General features: G+C 49.3%; 1 protein-coding gene across 3 annotated transcripts in view; it reads left to right on the forward strand.

Moving 5' to 3' along the window:
- The first annotated feature begins 11958 nt into the window (after nt 1–11958).
- Nucleotides 11959–14386, forward strand: part of MYH10 (myosin heavy chain 10) — a 90153-nt gene continuing 87725 nt past the window's right edge. For 2 of the 3 annotated variants that reach the window (XM_075579705.1, XM_075579708.1), the window contains exon 1: nt 11959–12053. The gene's annotated coding sequence lies outside the window, so the exon portion shown is untranslated. Of the gene's footprint in view, nt 12061–14386 lie in introns of all 3 variants that reach the window. The other variant, XM_075579706.1, reaches the window with a different exon arrangement.

Here is a 14386-nt window from a genome sequence, read left to right on the forward strand (position 1 = left end):
AGGTAACCAGCAGCCCTGTACCTAATCCTAATGCAGGTAACCAGCAGGTAATCCTGATGAAGGTTAGTGAGTGTGATAGCAGCCTGCAGCCTGATAGCTGTTGCAGGTGAGTGTAATAGAACCCAGCAGCCCTTACTGCGATGCACAGTGCAAAGAAAGGGCTTTTTATTTTGCAGGAAACCCTAGAAAAGCTGAAGTGTGGTGTGAAAGGAAAGTGGGGGCGTCAGGGCCCCCCGGGGCAGGTCAGTAACAGGCCAATCTAAGTGGGGCCTAATTGTCACAATACACTCGGGGTAAGTGTGACATTTAAGCCTCACTTAGAGTTGGACCTGTCACTGACTGGTGGTCACTGGGACCCCCGGCCGTCCCCCCGCTCATACCGTTACCCTGGGAGAGAAAGAAAAGATAATTATTACACATTAACCCCTCCAGCTCCCAAGGGGCGAGTGGCAGATAAAGACGCCATGCACACAACTGTCGCCCACCAGCTGATACTTCATACTGATGTGCAGAGATATTCTTCTGCACATTCCCAGTGCATTACAGGGAGAAACCGTCTATCAATAATCATTATATCCCATGAATGTAATACAGAGAGCGCTCTCTGTATCCCATGAATGTAATACAGAGAGCGCTATCTATAAATATTAAAAAGAAATATAACAATAACTTGTATCGCTTTCTCCCACCGGGACTCAAAGCGTTTAACACAGCATTCCAAAAGAGTTTGAAGCAGGGGGTCTCCAGAGCTGGACTATGTTCATTTCAGCTCCGGAGACCCCCTGCTTTCTCAGATAACACCCCCCCCCCCCCCCCCCCCCCCCCGCAGGAGGTAAGTATCGCCGCGCAGTTTAAAGGTCCCGGTGATGTCGGCCAATAGGATGCAGCAGCAAGGGATGTCATGTGACATTAAGTTAGTCCCAAGTGGCCCATCCCGAGTGGCTACCGTCTCCCCTACAGCGGTAACCATTTCGGGAAGGAGGAGGTCCCCGGGGCTGGAATTAACGCGGTTCAGATCGCGAGACCCCCGGCTTCGAACCTATTAAATAAAAGTGTCGCCCGGCGTGCTGCTGTAATGGTAACAGTTCCAACAAATACAGGAACACATTTACAGCTATAAATGTGCAGAATATCGCAGGGACTGACGCTGTAAAGACCTGAGCCTGTGTGTTTAAAGACTTCCGGGGAGGATCCCTCGGACCGTGCGAGGCAGAGAGTTACAGAGAGGGGAGCAGCGTGGCTGAAAGCTCGGGCCCCGGAGCAAGCCAGGGGGATTCTGGGAAATGTAGGTGCACTAGGGGTTAAAGGAATGTTTGATCGCCAATTTTAGAAATGTATTTATTAATAAAAACATTTTTTCTAGGATAGAAATCAATTTCGATTTCAAGTATGGCATAGTTATGGCGTTACATAAATGGCGTGTTGGCGGCTACAACACCCGGCGAGGATTGTACATGACAGCGGCAGGTCTGGGGGTGCGTCACTTATTTGTACCGTCAGAGACCAAACCAGTCGCCCTCTCACTAAACACACAGAACCCCAGCAAGCGCCCTCAAGTCTATTCTATAAATGGCATTTTTGACCCTAATCTGAGTCTTTTCATTTTACAAATCTTTGGTCCCCCATCTGCACACAGACCTTTATATGGGGGGCTCATTCCTCCCATCTGCATTTCTATTTATCCCTGCAAACATTCTCCCAACGTACGTCAATTTTACTCATTTCTCACCATATCGCCCTAAAATGAACAACTACCTACATAGGAACAACTACCTACATAGGAACAACTACCTACATAGGAACAACTACCTACATAGGAACAACTACCTACATAGGAACAACTACCTACATAGGAACAACTACCTACATAGGAACAACTACCTACATAGGAACAACTACCTACATAGGAACAACTACCTACATAGGAACAACTACCTACATAGGAACAACTACCTACATAGGAACAACTACCTACATAGGAACAACTACCTACATAGGAACAACTACCTACATAGGAACAACTACCTACATAGGAACAACTACCTACATAGGAACAACTACCTACATAGGAACAACTACCTACATAGGAACAACTACCTACATAGGAACAACTACCTACATAGGAACAACTACCTACATAGGAACAACTACCTACATAGGAACAACTACCTACATAGGAACAACTACCTACATAGGAACAACTACCTACATAGGAACAACTACCTACATAGGAACTACTGAGACCTTACACACCTCAGCACTCTGCAACACTTCCCACCTACCTCCTGAGACATTACACCCCAGCACTCCCTGCAACACCTCCCACCTACCTCCGGAGACCTTACACCCCAGCACTCCCTGCAACACCTCCCACCTACCTCCGGAGACCTTACACCCCCCCCCAGCACTCCCTACAACACCTCCCACCTACCTCCTGAGACATTACACCCCAGCACTCCCTGCAACACCTCCTGAGACCTTACACTCTCTGCAACACCTCCCTCCCACCTACCTACATCACTGCTCTCTACTGCAGCAATATAGCCTTTTATACCCAGCACCACCCTCACCTGTGGGTCACCTGGGTCGCTTTTCAGCCAATCGGAATGAAGCTTTCCACCAATCAGGCAGCAGCACAGGTGTAGCGTGAGGATAATTAGTGGTGACGTCACACGTCTGTGACTGAATGAATTAATTGTATCAATGATGTCACATGGGCGTCACTGTGCTTCCTGTTTAATAACACGAGGCGCTGTTAGCGCAGGTAGCAATGTCTGCGCCCCCCTTCCCATGAATGAAAGTGAAGGAATCCCCCCCTGTGCCCGGCTGCCCTTCTCACTGTAGGGATGGGCGGAGGCTGGGGCACTATATTCTATATTATTAGGAGCTGTTATCACTTCCACCCCATCCCCTGCCATTCCCCTGCGTGGAGATGAGAAAGTGACCTGCAGCCCAACGCTTTCTCATGACATGAATAAGAGAAGGGGGCTGAGTTTAGTATTTTAATGTAACTCAGTATTTGCGTAAAAACCTTCCCGTCTCTGGGAAAAGTAACCCCAGGAGCTTACACTCCTTTCTGTTTGCCGCTGATGTAACATCCTCAGAGGAAAGCGGCGTGCGAATAATTAAAGGGTTAACGTGAAATCCTTTAACGGTTTTATATTCTCTATTTCCATTCTGGCGTCTGTCAAAGTGACACTACAAACAGGACTGGAATTAGGGCACAGCACACTAAGTCATTGCAACGGCTAGAGCAGGGGGCGGCCAACGCCAGTGTGCAAGAGCCACCAACAGGTCAGGTTTTCAGGATATCTCTGCTTCAGCAGAGGTGGCTCAAGCATGGACTGATTGAGCCACCTGTGCTGAAGCAGTGATATCCTGAAAACCTTACCTGTTGGTGACTCTTGAAGACTGGAGATGGCCGCCCCGGGCTAGATCAAGCTCCAGGGCCTTTGGACCCCCTCCCCCCTTCTGTCCTCCCCTCATCTCTTCCCCCCCCTTTCTTCTATCTCCCCCCCCTTTCTTCTATCTCCCCCCATCCTCTCTCTGCCCTCTCACCCCTCTTCTCCATCCCCTTTTCTTCCCCCCTCTTCCTCCCCCTCTCCATCCCCCATTTCCCCCTCCCTCTTCCTCCCCCCTCTCCTCACCCTCCTCTTCCCCCTTCTTCTCCCTCCCCGTTCCCCCCTCTTTCCCCGCTCTTCCTCGACTACCTCTTCCCCCCCCTTTTTTTCTTTCCTCCCCTCTTCTACTCTCTTCTCCCCACCCTCTTCTTCTCCCCCTCTCCTCCCTCCCCCCCCCCACCCCCTTGACATTCAGGTATCCGGGTAATGGCAAGGTTGTATAATAATGTGTGCCAGGAACTTTTATATTACAACGATCCTTTATCCGTGTCCCCAGCACAGGGACCGCTCATGTATATCGGAACACATTGAACATGGTTTTCATTCAGACACACACACACACACACACGTGTGTCTCCCATCTGTGCCCGCTCTTAACACGGGATTGGCGGTACTCTGACATAGTTACTTGAGTAGGTGTGGGACGCGGCCCCCCTTGTCTCTCCGGGACCCTTTAAGTAGCGATCCGACTATTCAGGGCACTTAAGGGAAATCCTGATGGGTCTCCAATACCAATCAATACCCAATACCAATCAATACCCAATACCAATCAATACCCACTACCAATCAGTACCCAATACTAATCAGTACCCAATACCTTGCTGTCTGTTTCTGCCACTTCCATGCAGTCTGATGACGAATATTAGCGCCGATCCGCGGTTAGAGCTGGTCCGCCCGAACCCGGGAGCCATCTTACCTGGGGCCCTGTATAGCGTGCCGTATTCCGTTTACTAAACTGTACAGGACTCCATCCTGTTTTTAGGGACTCCTTACTGGGGGGGGGGGGGGGGGTACTGTCCCTATCTACAACGTAATAAACAGGGGGCCTGGCCTGTGCTATTACTTTACTAGTATTGTATTACTTATCGACACTCCCCGAGGCTCCTCTCCTCTGGATCCCCAAGAACCTAACCTTCTAAAACAGTTCCTCCTCCTTAAATATGACGTGACGTATGGATCCACACAGCACCTTTTAGGAGGGGGGGGGGTGGGTTTACAGGATAGATGGGTTCTCACGCCCCAGAATCGCGTCTCCCCAGCTGGGCGCGGTGCTCTTCTCGATACTCAACAACCTCGTTTTAAAAGGGCCAGGAAAAGTAGCAGTACTGTGTCTCATCGCAGGAGATCCTGTAATCGGGCTGATAATAACGGTTTATAGCGACGGGTTCTCGGAGGCTTGGCGCGCGCCATTAGAACGGAAAATAGCGGCGCTTTCTGACATGGATTCTGTTTCCTACAAAATAGTATCGGTTTCCCCAAAAAATGCAGTGGTACTTGTTACCATCCTATATTAACCATTGCTGCTAACGCCTAATCTGAGAAGTGAGGGCGCCCGCACAATTTCGGGGGGAGAGTCACAAGAGACTCCCCACTGCGGGGGACTCGATTTTGATGACATTGGCTCCCCCCTCCTCCTCTCCTCCCCTCCCTCCTCATCTCTCTCATCTCCAACCCCCCTCCTCCTCATCTCCTCTCTCCTCCCCCCCTCCTCCTCTCTCCCCCCCCCCCCTCCTCCTCTCTCCCCCCCCCCTCCTCCTCTCTCCCCCCCCCCCCTCTTCCTCTCTCCTCCCCCCCCTCCTCCTCTCTCCTCCCCCCCTCCTCCTCTCTCCTCCCCACCCTCCTCCTCTCTCCTCCCCCCCTCCTCCTCTCTTCTCCCCCCCCCCTCCTCCTCTCTCCTCCCCCCCCTCCTCCTCTCTCCTCCCCCCTCCTCCCCCCTCCTCCTCTCTCCTCTTCTCTCTCCTCCCCACCCCCCTCTCTCTCTCCTCTCTTCTCACCCCCCCCTCCTTCTCTCCTCCCCTTCTCCTCCTCTCTCTCCTCTCCCCCCTCTCTCTCAATCACTTGGGCTGGTGTCACTGTCACACAGGGACTTATTGCTTTTGGCAGGAGACCAAATGTCTGGGTCATCACCGAAGTTACTCTTCGGGGGGCTCCTACTTCCCTCAGGAAGATGGGTTAGGGGCGATATTAGGAGGAGAGGCCTGTGCTGGTCTTACTTTGGGCCCCCAAGTTTCCGGGGTCAGCTCCTACCGGACCCCAACTGCAGAAACCCCTGTATTTCTCTGCATTGTTACCTAATAACCAGCTATATCTGTTAATAATCTTCATAGACTAATTGTCACCCTAATTATAACACGATTTCTCATATCACACTGACAGTGCGCACAGCGCTCTACATAAGATGTTGCAGGCATGAAACCCTGGCCTGAAGAGCTTACACTCTAATGCCGGGCACAGAGAGATAGATCGACTTGCTACAAGGTCACAAGGAGAGTTGATTCCAACGTGAGCTCACTTACTTCTCGGGGACGTACCCCGTGATCTGCACTCAGCCCCGCTCGCTCTGCCGGGTCTTCGCCAGCCGTTAAGGGGTTAACGCGGCCTCTCAGACGCCCTTCCCCAGAAGCGGCGTCTTGTAGTGAGTCGGGATTGGCCGGCGGCCAGGCTCATTCTTAAATGGTAACAGACGTTCTGGCGCGGATCCAGCGCTAACTCACTGCAGGGTCGCCCGTCTTTGGGTGAGAAACGGCGTGTTTGGGCGAAAGAGGATGCCAAGGAAGGGATACAATTCCTTAACTATATATATATATGGCTATTTTTCCCCCATACAATAAAAAGGATATATATATATATATATATATATATATATATATATGCGTCCAATTGTATCCAAACATAGACAAAAGCCAGCTCCATGATTTTAGAAACCACCAGGCACCATTTGGTTACGATATCTTAAGAGGCGTCCAAATCTATAGTGACCCGACAGCTTTCCAAAATCTATAGTGGATTATAATTTGTCCCTGTTTTGGGTAACGCTGCGTAATGAGCGCTGATTAAACGCAGTTTTGCGTCCCTGAGCCCTGGCCAGAACCTCTCCACCCGCGGGGTCCTTTACTGATCCTGATCTCTGATAGTGCCGTGCTAGCGACCGTTACCCCCCAGCGGGATAGTAACGAAATGATATACCACAGCTGAAAAAGCTGTGTAATGCGGCAGGCAAAAGCATAGAGAAGTAAAGAGTGGGAGTGCTCATTTGCCTGCCAATACCCAGAATCCCTGGCTGCAGCGGAAGCAATGTGTGCAAAGAGATAATGGGGAAGGGCAGACCTCTCTGAGACGTGTGAATATGCTCACACGTGGTATTTTTCTTTGCTGTGCACTATATACCATAGGAAACACGTGGCCCAGTTAGTCTACTGGTGCCACTTATATGATGAACTGCTCAGGACCGGGCCTGGATGTTCTGTTCCCGGTAAGCCGGACCTCTGAACAGTTTAGATTCAATTATCACATGTGTCAACAGTTAAATATCGGGCAGATTAAGTGTTAGCCCAGTGACGTGTGGAACTGTTTCAAGTATGCAGCGAAACATCTCACTAACAACACGCGCGCGCTCTCCCCCAGCGCGTCACGCCGTCAGTGGGAAGTAGGGTGCCAGGTGTCCAGTACTGAACCGGACTGTCCTGTATTTGGACACTGTCCAGTAAAAAATGAGAGTTAATATTGGAGATGTATCTGTATACCGGTATTACCTCTCTGGGCGTGTATGTGTATACCGGTATTACCTCTCTGGGCGTGTATGTGTATACCGGTATTACCTCTCTGGGCGTGTATGTGTATACCGGTATTACCTCTCTGGGAGTGTATGTGTATACCGGTATTACCTCTCTGGGTGTGTATGTGTATACCGGTATTACCTCTCTGGGCGTGTATGTGTATACCGGTATTACCTCTCTGGGTGTGTATGTGTATACCGGTATTACCTCTCTGGGCGTGTATGTGTATACCGGTATTTCCTCTCTGGGCGTGTATGTGTATACCGGTATTACCTCTCTGGGTGTGTATGTGTATACCGGTATTACCTCTCTGGGCGTGTATGTGTATACCGGTATTACGTCTCTGGGCGTGTATGTGTATACCGGTATTACCTCTCTGGGCGTGTATGTATATACCGGTATTACCTCTCTGGGCGTGTATGTGTATACCGGTATTACCTCTCTGGGCGTGTATGTGTATACCGGTATTACTTCTCTGGGCATGTATGTGTATACCGGTATTACGTCTCTGGGCGTGTACGTGTATACCGGTATTACCTCTCTGGGCGTGTATGTGTATACCGGTATTACCTCTCTGGGCGTGTATGTGTATACCGGTATTACCTCTCTGGGCGTGTATGTGTATACCGGTATTACCTCTCTGGGCGTGTATGTGTATACCGGTATTACCTCTCTGGGTGTGTATGTGTATACCGGTATTACCTCTCTGGGCGTGTATGTGTATACCGGTATTACCTCTCTGGGCGTGTATGTGTATACCTGTATTATCTCCCTGGGCGTGTATGTGTATACCGGTATTACCTCTCTGGGCGTGTATGTGTATACCGGTATTACCTCTCTGGGCGTGTATGTGTATACCGGTATTACCTCTCTGGGCGTGTATGTGTATACCGGTATTACCTTTCTGGGCGTGTGTGTGTATACCGGTATTACCTCTCTGGGCATGTATGTATATACAGGTATTACGTCTCTGGGCGTGTACGTGTATACCGGTATTACCTCTCTGGGTGTGTATGTGTATACCGGTATTACCTCTCTGGGCGTGTATGTGTATACCGGTATTACCTCTCTGGGCGTGTATGTGTATACCGGTATTACCTCTCTGGGCGTGTATGTTTATACCGGTATTACCTCTCTGGGTGTGTATGTGTATACCGGTATTACCTCTCTGGGCGTGTATGTGTATACCGGTATTACCTCTCTGGGCGTGTATGTGTATACCTGTATTATCTCCCTGGGCGTGTATGTGTATACCGGTATTACCTCTCTGGGCGTGTATGTGTATACCGGTATTACCTCTCTGGGCGTGTATGTGTATACCGGTATTACCTCTCTGGGCGTGTATGTGTATACCGGTATTACCTTTCTGGGCGTGTGTGTGTATACCGGTATTACCTCTCTGGGCGTGTATGTGTATACCGGTATTACCTCTCTGGGCGTGTATCTGTATACCGGTATTACCTCTCTGGGCGTGTATGTATATACCGGTATTACCTCTCTGGGTGTGTATGTGTATACCGGTATTACCTCTCTGGGCGTGTATGTGTATACCGGTATTACCTCTCTGGGCGTGTATGTGTATACCGGTATTACCTCTCTGGGCGTGTATGTGTATACCGGTATTACCTCTCTGGGCGTGTATGTATATACCGGTATTACCTCTCTGGGCGTGTATGTGTATACCGGTATTACCTCTCTGGGCGTGTATGTGTATACCGGTATTACCTCTCTGGGCGTGTATGTGTATACCGGTATTACCTCTCTGGGCGTGTATGTGTATACCGGTATTACCTCTCTGGGCGTGTACGTGTATACCGGTATTACCTCTCTGGGGGTGTATGTGTATACCGGTATTACCTCTCTGGGCGTGTATGTGTATACCGGTATTACCTCTATGGGCGTGTATGTGTATACTGGTATTACCTCTCTGGGCGTGTATGTGTATACCGGTATTACCTCTCTGGGCGTGTATGTGTACACGCCGCTGGGTAATGCAGCCAATCAGGAGGAGGTGTCAGGAGCCTGGGGGTGGGGCCAAGGAGAGGAGGAAACAGCATGGAGCAGAGAGAGGTGTGTGTGTGGCGAGCGTGTCGCACCGGAGGAGCGGCCTGGCCACCCTGGACGTAATAACACTGCGCTGCTGACCGGTCATCTCTTGGGTTACAATGGGGCCCATTTTCCATCCACAACAGAACAGCATTTCTTACACTCAGGTCACTTGCCTTTGAAGTGGGCGAAACCCGGGATCGAATCCCACTGCCAGGCTCTTGTGAGCTTGGCCTCCTTCAAGTGTGACAGTGAGCGTAGGGACTCATTTTGTCCAAATACATTGTATGTCCAGCGCTGGGTACACTGTCACGGGATTGTTATTATTCTATGTGAGTGTATATGTTCTGGAATAAATATATGTATCACGTTAGCCTTCCAGTGACTTGCCCGAGAAATGTATCAAACGCAATAAAAACCGTTTATTGCGCTCGCTGCGGCTCTAAACCGCCGGTGTTCAACCCCAATCCTCAAGCCCCCCCTAACAGGTCAGCTTTTAAGGATTTCCCTGCTTCAGCACAGGTGGCTCAATCAGTTCCAGCTTCAGCACAGATGGCTCATTCAGTTTCAGCTTCAGCACAACTGGCTCAATCAGCCCCAGCGTCAGCACAGGTGGCTCAATCAGTTCCAGCATCAGCACAGATGGCTCATTCAGTCTCAGCTTCAGCACAGGTGGCTCAACCAGCCCCAGCACAGGTGGCTCAATCAGTTCCTGCTTCAGCACAGGTGGCTCAATCAGAGGCTCAGTCTTTGACTGAGCCTCTGATTGAGCCATCTGTGCTGAAGCTGGGATATCCTTAAAACCTGACCTGTTGGGGGGGGGGGTCTTGAGGACTGAATGACAGACGACCCGATAACCTCTGGGCTGCAGCACGCGGACGTGGCTTTGTCTCGAGCGGCCTCTGTGACATTCTCCCGTCGGTGCTAACACATATATTTAACCAGCCTCTCACTGTGCGTACTCTCTGCAGCCTTACAAAGCCGGGAAACACAGGGCACGTTCCAGCGACAAAATAGCATATGTGACCACTGCCTCCTGATCCCATTCCATCGCGCCACTGAAATAGCTCGTGGGTAATGGTCACGGTACACAGTGGCTGGGTATCAACCGGGCACGTGGCTTTCTATGTCAATAAGCGCCGGCTTCACTGGCACACAGCGGTGAAAGGGTTAAGCAATATATTATCCGTGTGCGGTGTATTAACAAATGCAGGATATATTTATTGCCGCGAGGCTCTCTGCCTATCTGTTTGCTGCAGGTATGTCTTTCTAACGTACGATCTATATCGGGAGCGGCCAACCTCCAGTCTCCAAATGGCTACCAACAGGCCAGGTTTGCAGGGTATCCCTGCTTCAGCACAGGTGCAATCCCTGGATTCAGGGTAGCCCTGTTTCAGCACAGGTTGAATCAGAATATCCCTGCTTCAGCACAGATTGAGCCACCTATGCTGAAGCAGGGATATCCTTGGCCTGACCTGTTGGTGGCCCTTGAGGACTGGGATTGGCACCCCCTGATCTAGCGTATAGAGCCCTAAACGCTGTGTAATGCGGCAGGCGCTGTATAAGCTTATAAGGGTGTAAGTTAAAATGGACAAGCAGCAAAGAGTGAAGCACTGGGCTCATTTGCATGTCATTACCCAGAATCCCTAGCTGCAGTGGAAGCACGGTATGCTAACAGATAATGGGGGAGGGCAGGATTGCATACCTGTCTGAGACATTAGGTTGTTTTTTTACTGTAAAGTATGATCCAAACCATTGCTCCAATGATTAATGAACACACTTTTTTTGTTTTTTAATTTGGCTTTTTTTTTTTAGACACTTTAAGCTGCTTAGATCCATTTTTCTCTGGAAAGAAATGTCAGTGCATATTATCCGGGGGTAAGGATGAGACTGTAACGCTGGGTACATATCAACTATTCATCTGGGGTTCCGGGGACCGGGGCTGTTATTAATCATATCATAATAATGAGGTGGATATATAATAATATGAATAATAATAGTACAATAATAATATGAATAATATCAAAATAATGAGGTTGATATAATAATACAGTATAATATTATGAGGTTGATATAATAATATAATAATATTATGAGGTTGATATAATAATATTATGAGGTTGATCGATCGTAATATATCATGATGATAATGAGGCTGATCTATAATAATATTCAAATAATTTACGTTGATATAATAATAATAATAATGTATGAATATAATACAATCAATAATAATATTAAAATAATGAGGTTGATATAATATTAAGAATAATAATATTAATAATAATAATGTGTGAATATAATAGAATCAATAATAATATTAAAATAATGAGGTTGATATAATAATAACAATAATAATGTATGAATGTAATAGAATGAATATTAATGAGATTGGTCATAATAATGTCCCTTATAATGTCTCCTGTCCATCACACCCACGTGCTGCTCACACAGCCGTCAATCAATCTGGTACATGCGGCCACGCCCACTGAACTGGAATCCATGGAAACCCTGGCAAGCCAATAGAACAGCGGCACCGCTGACTGACTGGAGCGCTCAACCAATCGCATTGCAAGTGGGCGGGTGGGAACAAGGGGGGGGGAAAGGATGGAGAGGGAGAGGAGAAGTAACGGTTTCGGGATGTGATTGGCAGGGCGGGGGACCAATGAAAGCGCGGGAATGGGAAGTGCTGGCCAATGGGAGAGGCGTGTGGTTGCGGGGGGCGGGTGCAGAGCGTGCGGCCGGGGGGCGGAGGGAGTGAAGCGGTGACACGGAGCCCGGAGCCGGAGCTGGAAGGACTGAGGTGCGGGGTCTCCCCCAGGAACCGAGGGTGAGAGGTACCCCCGCATTGTTACCGCTTCATAAATACCCCCTCCTACACACCCCTCCTGTCTGTGCCTATATATATATATACCCCCTCCTACATGTGCCCCTTTAAATACCCCCCACCTCTGCATATATATATATATATATATATATATACACCCCTCCTACCTGCATCCCTATATATATATATATATACCCCCCCAACTCTGCCCCTATAAATACCCCCCCCACCTCAGCCCCTATATTTATCCTACCTCTGCCCCTATAAATACCCCTCCTACCTGCGTCCCTATAAATACCCCTCCTACCTGCGTCCCTATAAATACCCCTCCTACCTGTGACCCTATAAATACCCCTCCTACCTGTGACCCTATATATACCCCTCCTACCTGTGCCCCTATATATATATATACCCCTCCTACCTACGTCCCTATAAATACCCCCTCCTACCTGCTTCCCTATATATACACCCCTCCTACCTGCGTCCCTATATATACACCTCTCCTACCTGCGTCCCTATATATGCACCCCTCCTACCTGCGTCCCTATATATACACCCCTCCTACCCTATATATACACCCCTCCTACCTGCGTCCCTATATATACACCACTCCTACCTGCGTCCCTATATATACACCACTCCTACCTGCGTCCCTATATATACACCCCGCTTACCTGCGCCCCCATATATACCCCTCCTACATGTGCCCCTATATATACCCCTCCTACCTGTGCCCCTATATATACCCCTCCTACCTGTGTCCCTATATAAAAACCTACCTGTGCCCCTATAAATACCCCCTCCTACCTGCGCCCCTATAAATACCCCCTCCTACTTGCGCCCCTATAAATGCCCCCTCCTACGTTCGCCCCTATAAATACCCCCTCCTACCTGCGCCCCTGTAAATTCCCCTTCCTACCTGCGCCCCTGTAAATACCCCCTCCTTCCCATGGCCCTATAAATACCCCCTTTGTGCCCCTTTATAAATACCCTCCGAAACCTCATGCTTCCTGCGTTTACACAATATAAACAGCATTGTTCCTCTCCAGCCCGGACATCTCGTTATTTGTTTCTCTGCCTTTACAAACCTTCCCCTGTAACCATCTGAAGTACTCTGCCCGCTCTATCACCCCATCCTGCCCCCGCATATCATACATACCCCCATCACATATACGCGCTCATCCTATACTGTACATTCCCACATATCACTCACTAATACCCCATACATTCCATACATACCCCATCACTCACCAATACCCAGCACATCCCATACATACCCCATCACTCTCACTAATACCCCGCACATCCCATACATACCCTATCACTCTCACTAATACCCCGCACATCCCATACCTACTCCATCACTCTCACTAATAACCAGCACATCCCATACATATCACATCACAAATACCCCGCACATCCCATACATACCCCCATCACTCTCACAAGTACCGCACACATCCCATACATACCCCTATCACATCACAAATACACCCCACATCCCATAGATACCCCATCACCCTCACAAATACCCCCACATCCCATAGATACCCCATCACCCTCACAAATACCCCCACATCCCATACATACCCCATCACTCTCCCTAATACCCCGCACATCCCATACATACCCTATCACTCTCACTAATACCCCGCACATCCCATACATACCCTATCACTCACTAATACCCCGCACATCCCATACCTACTCCATCACTCTCACTAATAACCAGCACATCCCATACATATCACATCACTAATACCCCGCACATCCCATACATACCCCCATCACTCTCACAAGTACCGCACACATCCCATACTTACCCCTATCACATCACAAATACACCCCACATCCCATAGATACTCCATCACCCTCACAAATACCCCCACATCCCATACATACCCCATCACCCTCACAAGTACACCCCACATCTCATACATGCCCCATCACCCTCAGTGCCCCCCACATCCCATAGATACCCCATCACCCTCAGTGCCCCCCACATCCCATAGATACCCCATCACCCTCACAAATACACCCCACATCTCATACATAGCCCATCACCCTCAGTGCCCCCCACATCCCATAGATACCCCATCACCCTCACAAATACACCCCACATCCCAGACATACCCCCATCACTCTCACAAGTACCGCACACATCCCATACATACCCCTATCACATCACAAGTACACCCCACATCCCATACATGCCCCCATCACCCTCACAAGTACCGCACACATCCCATAATTCCCCTGTCAACCTCACAAATGCCCCACACATACCATACACCCCCCCCCCCAATATCTCCACTCCTACACCGCTCCCCCTCTCT

This window comes from Ascaphus truei, chromosome 22 (assembly GCF_040206685.1).
Source record: "Ascaphus truei isolate aAscTru1 chromosome 22, aAscTru1.hap1, whole genome shotgun sequence".
NCBI classification, from domain to species: Eukaryota; Metazoa; Chordata; class Amphibia; order Anura; family Ascaphidae; genus Ascaphus; species Ascaphus truei.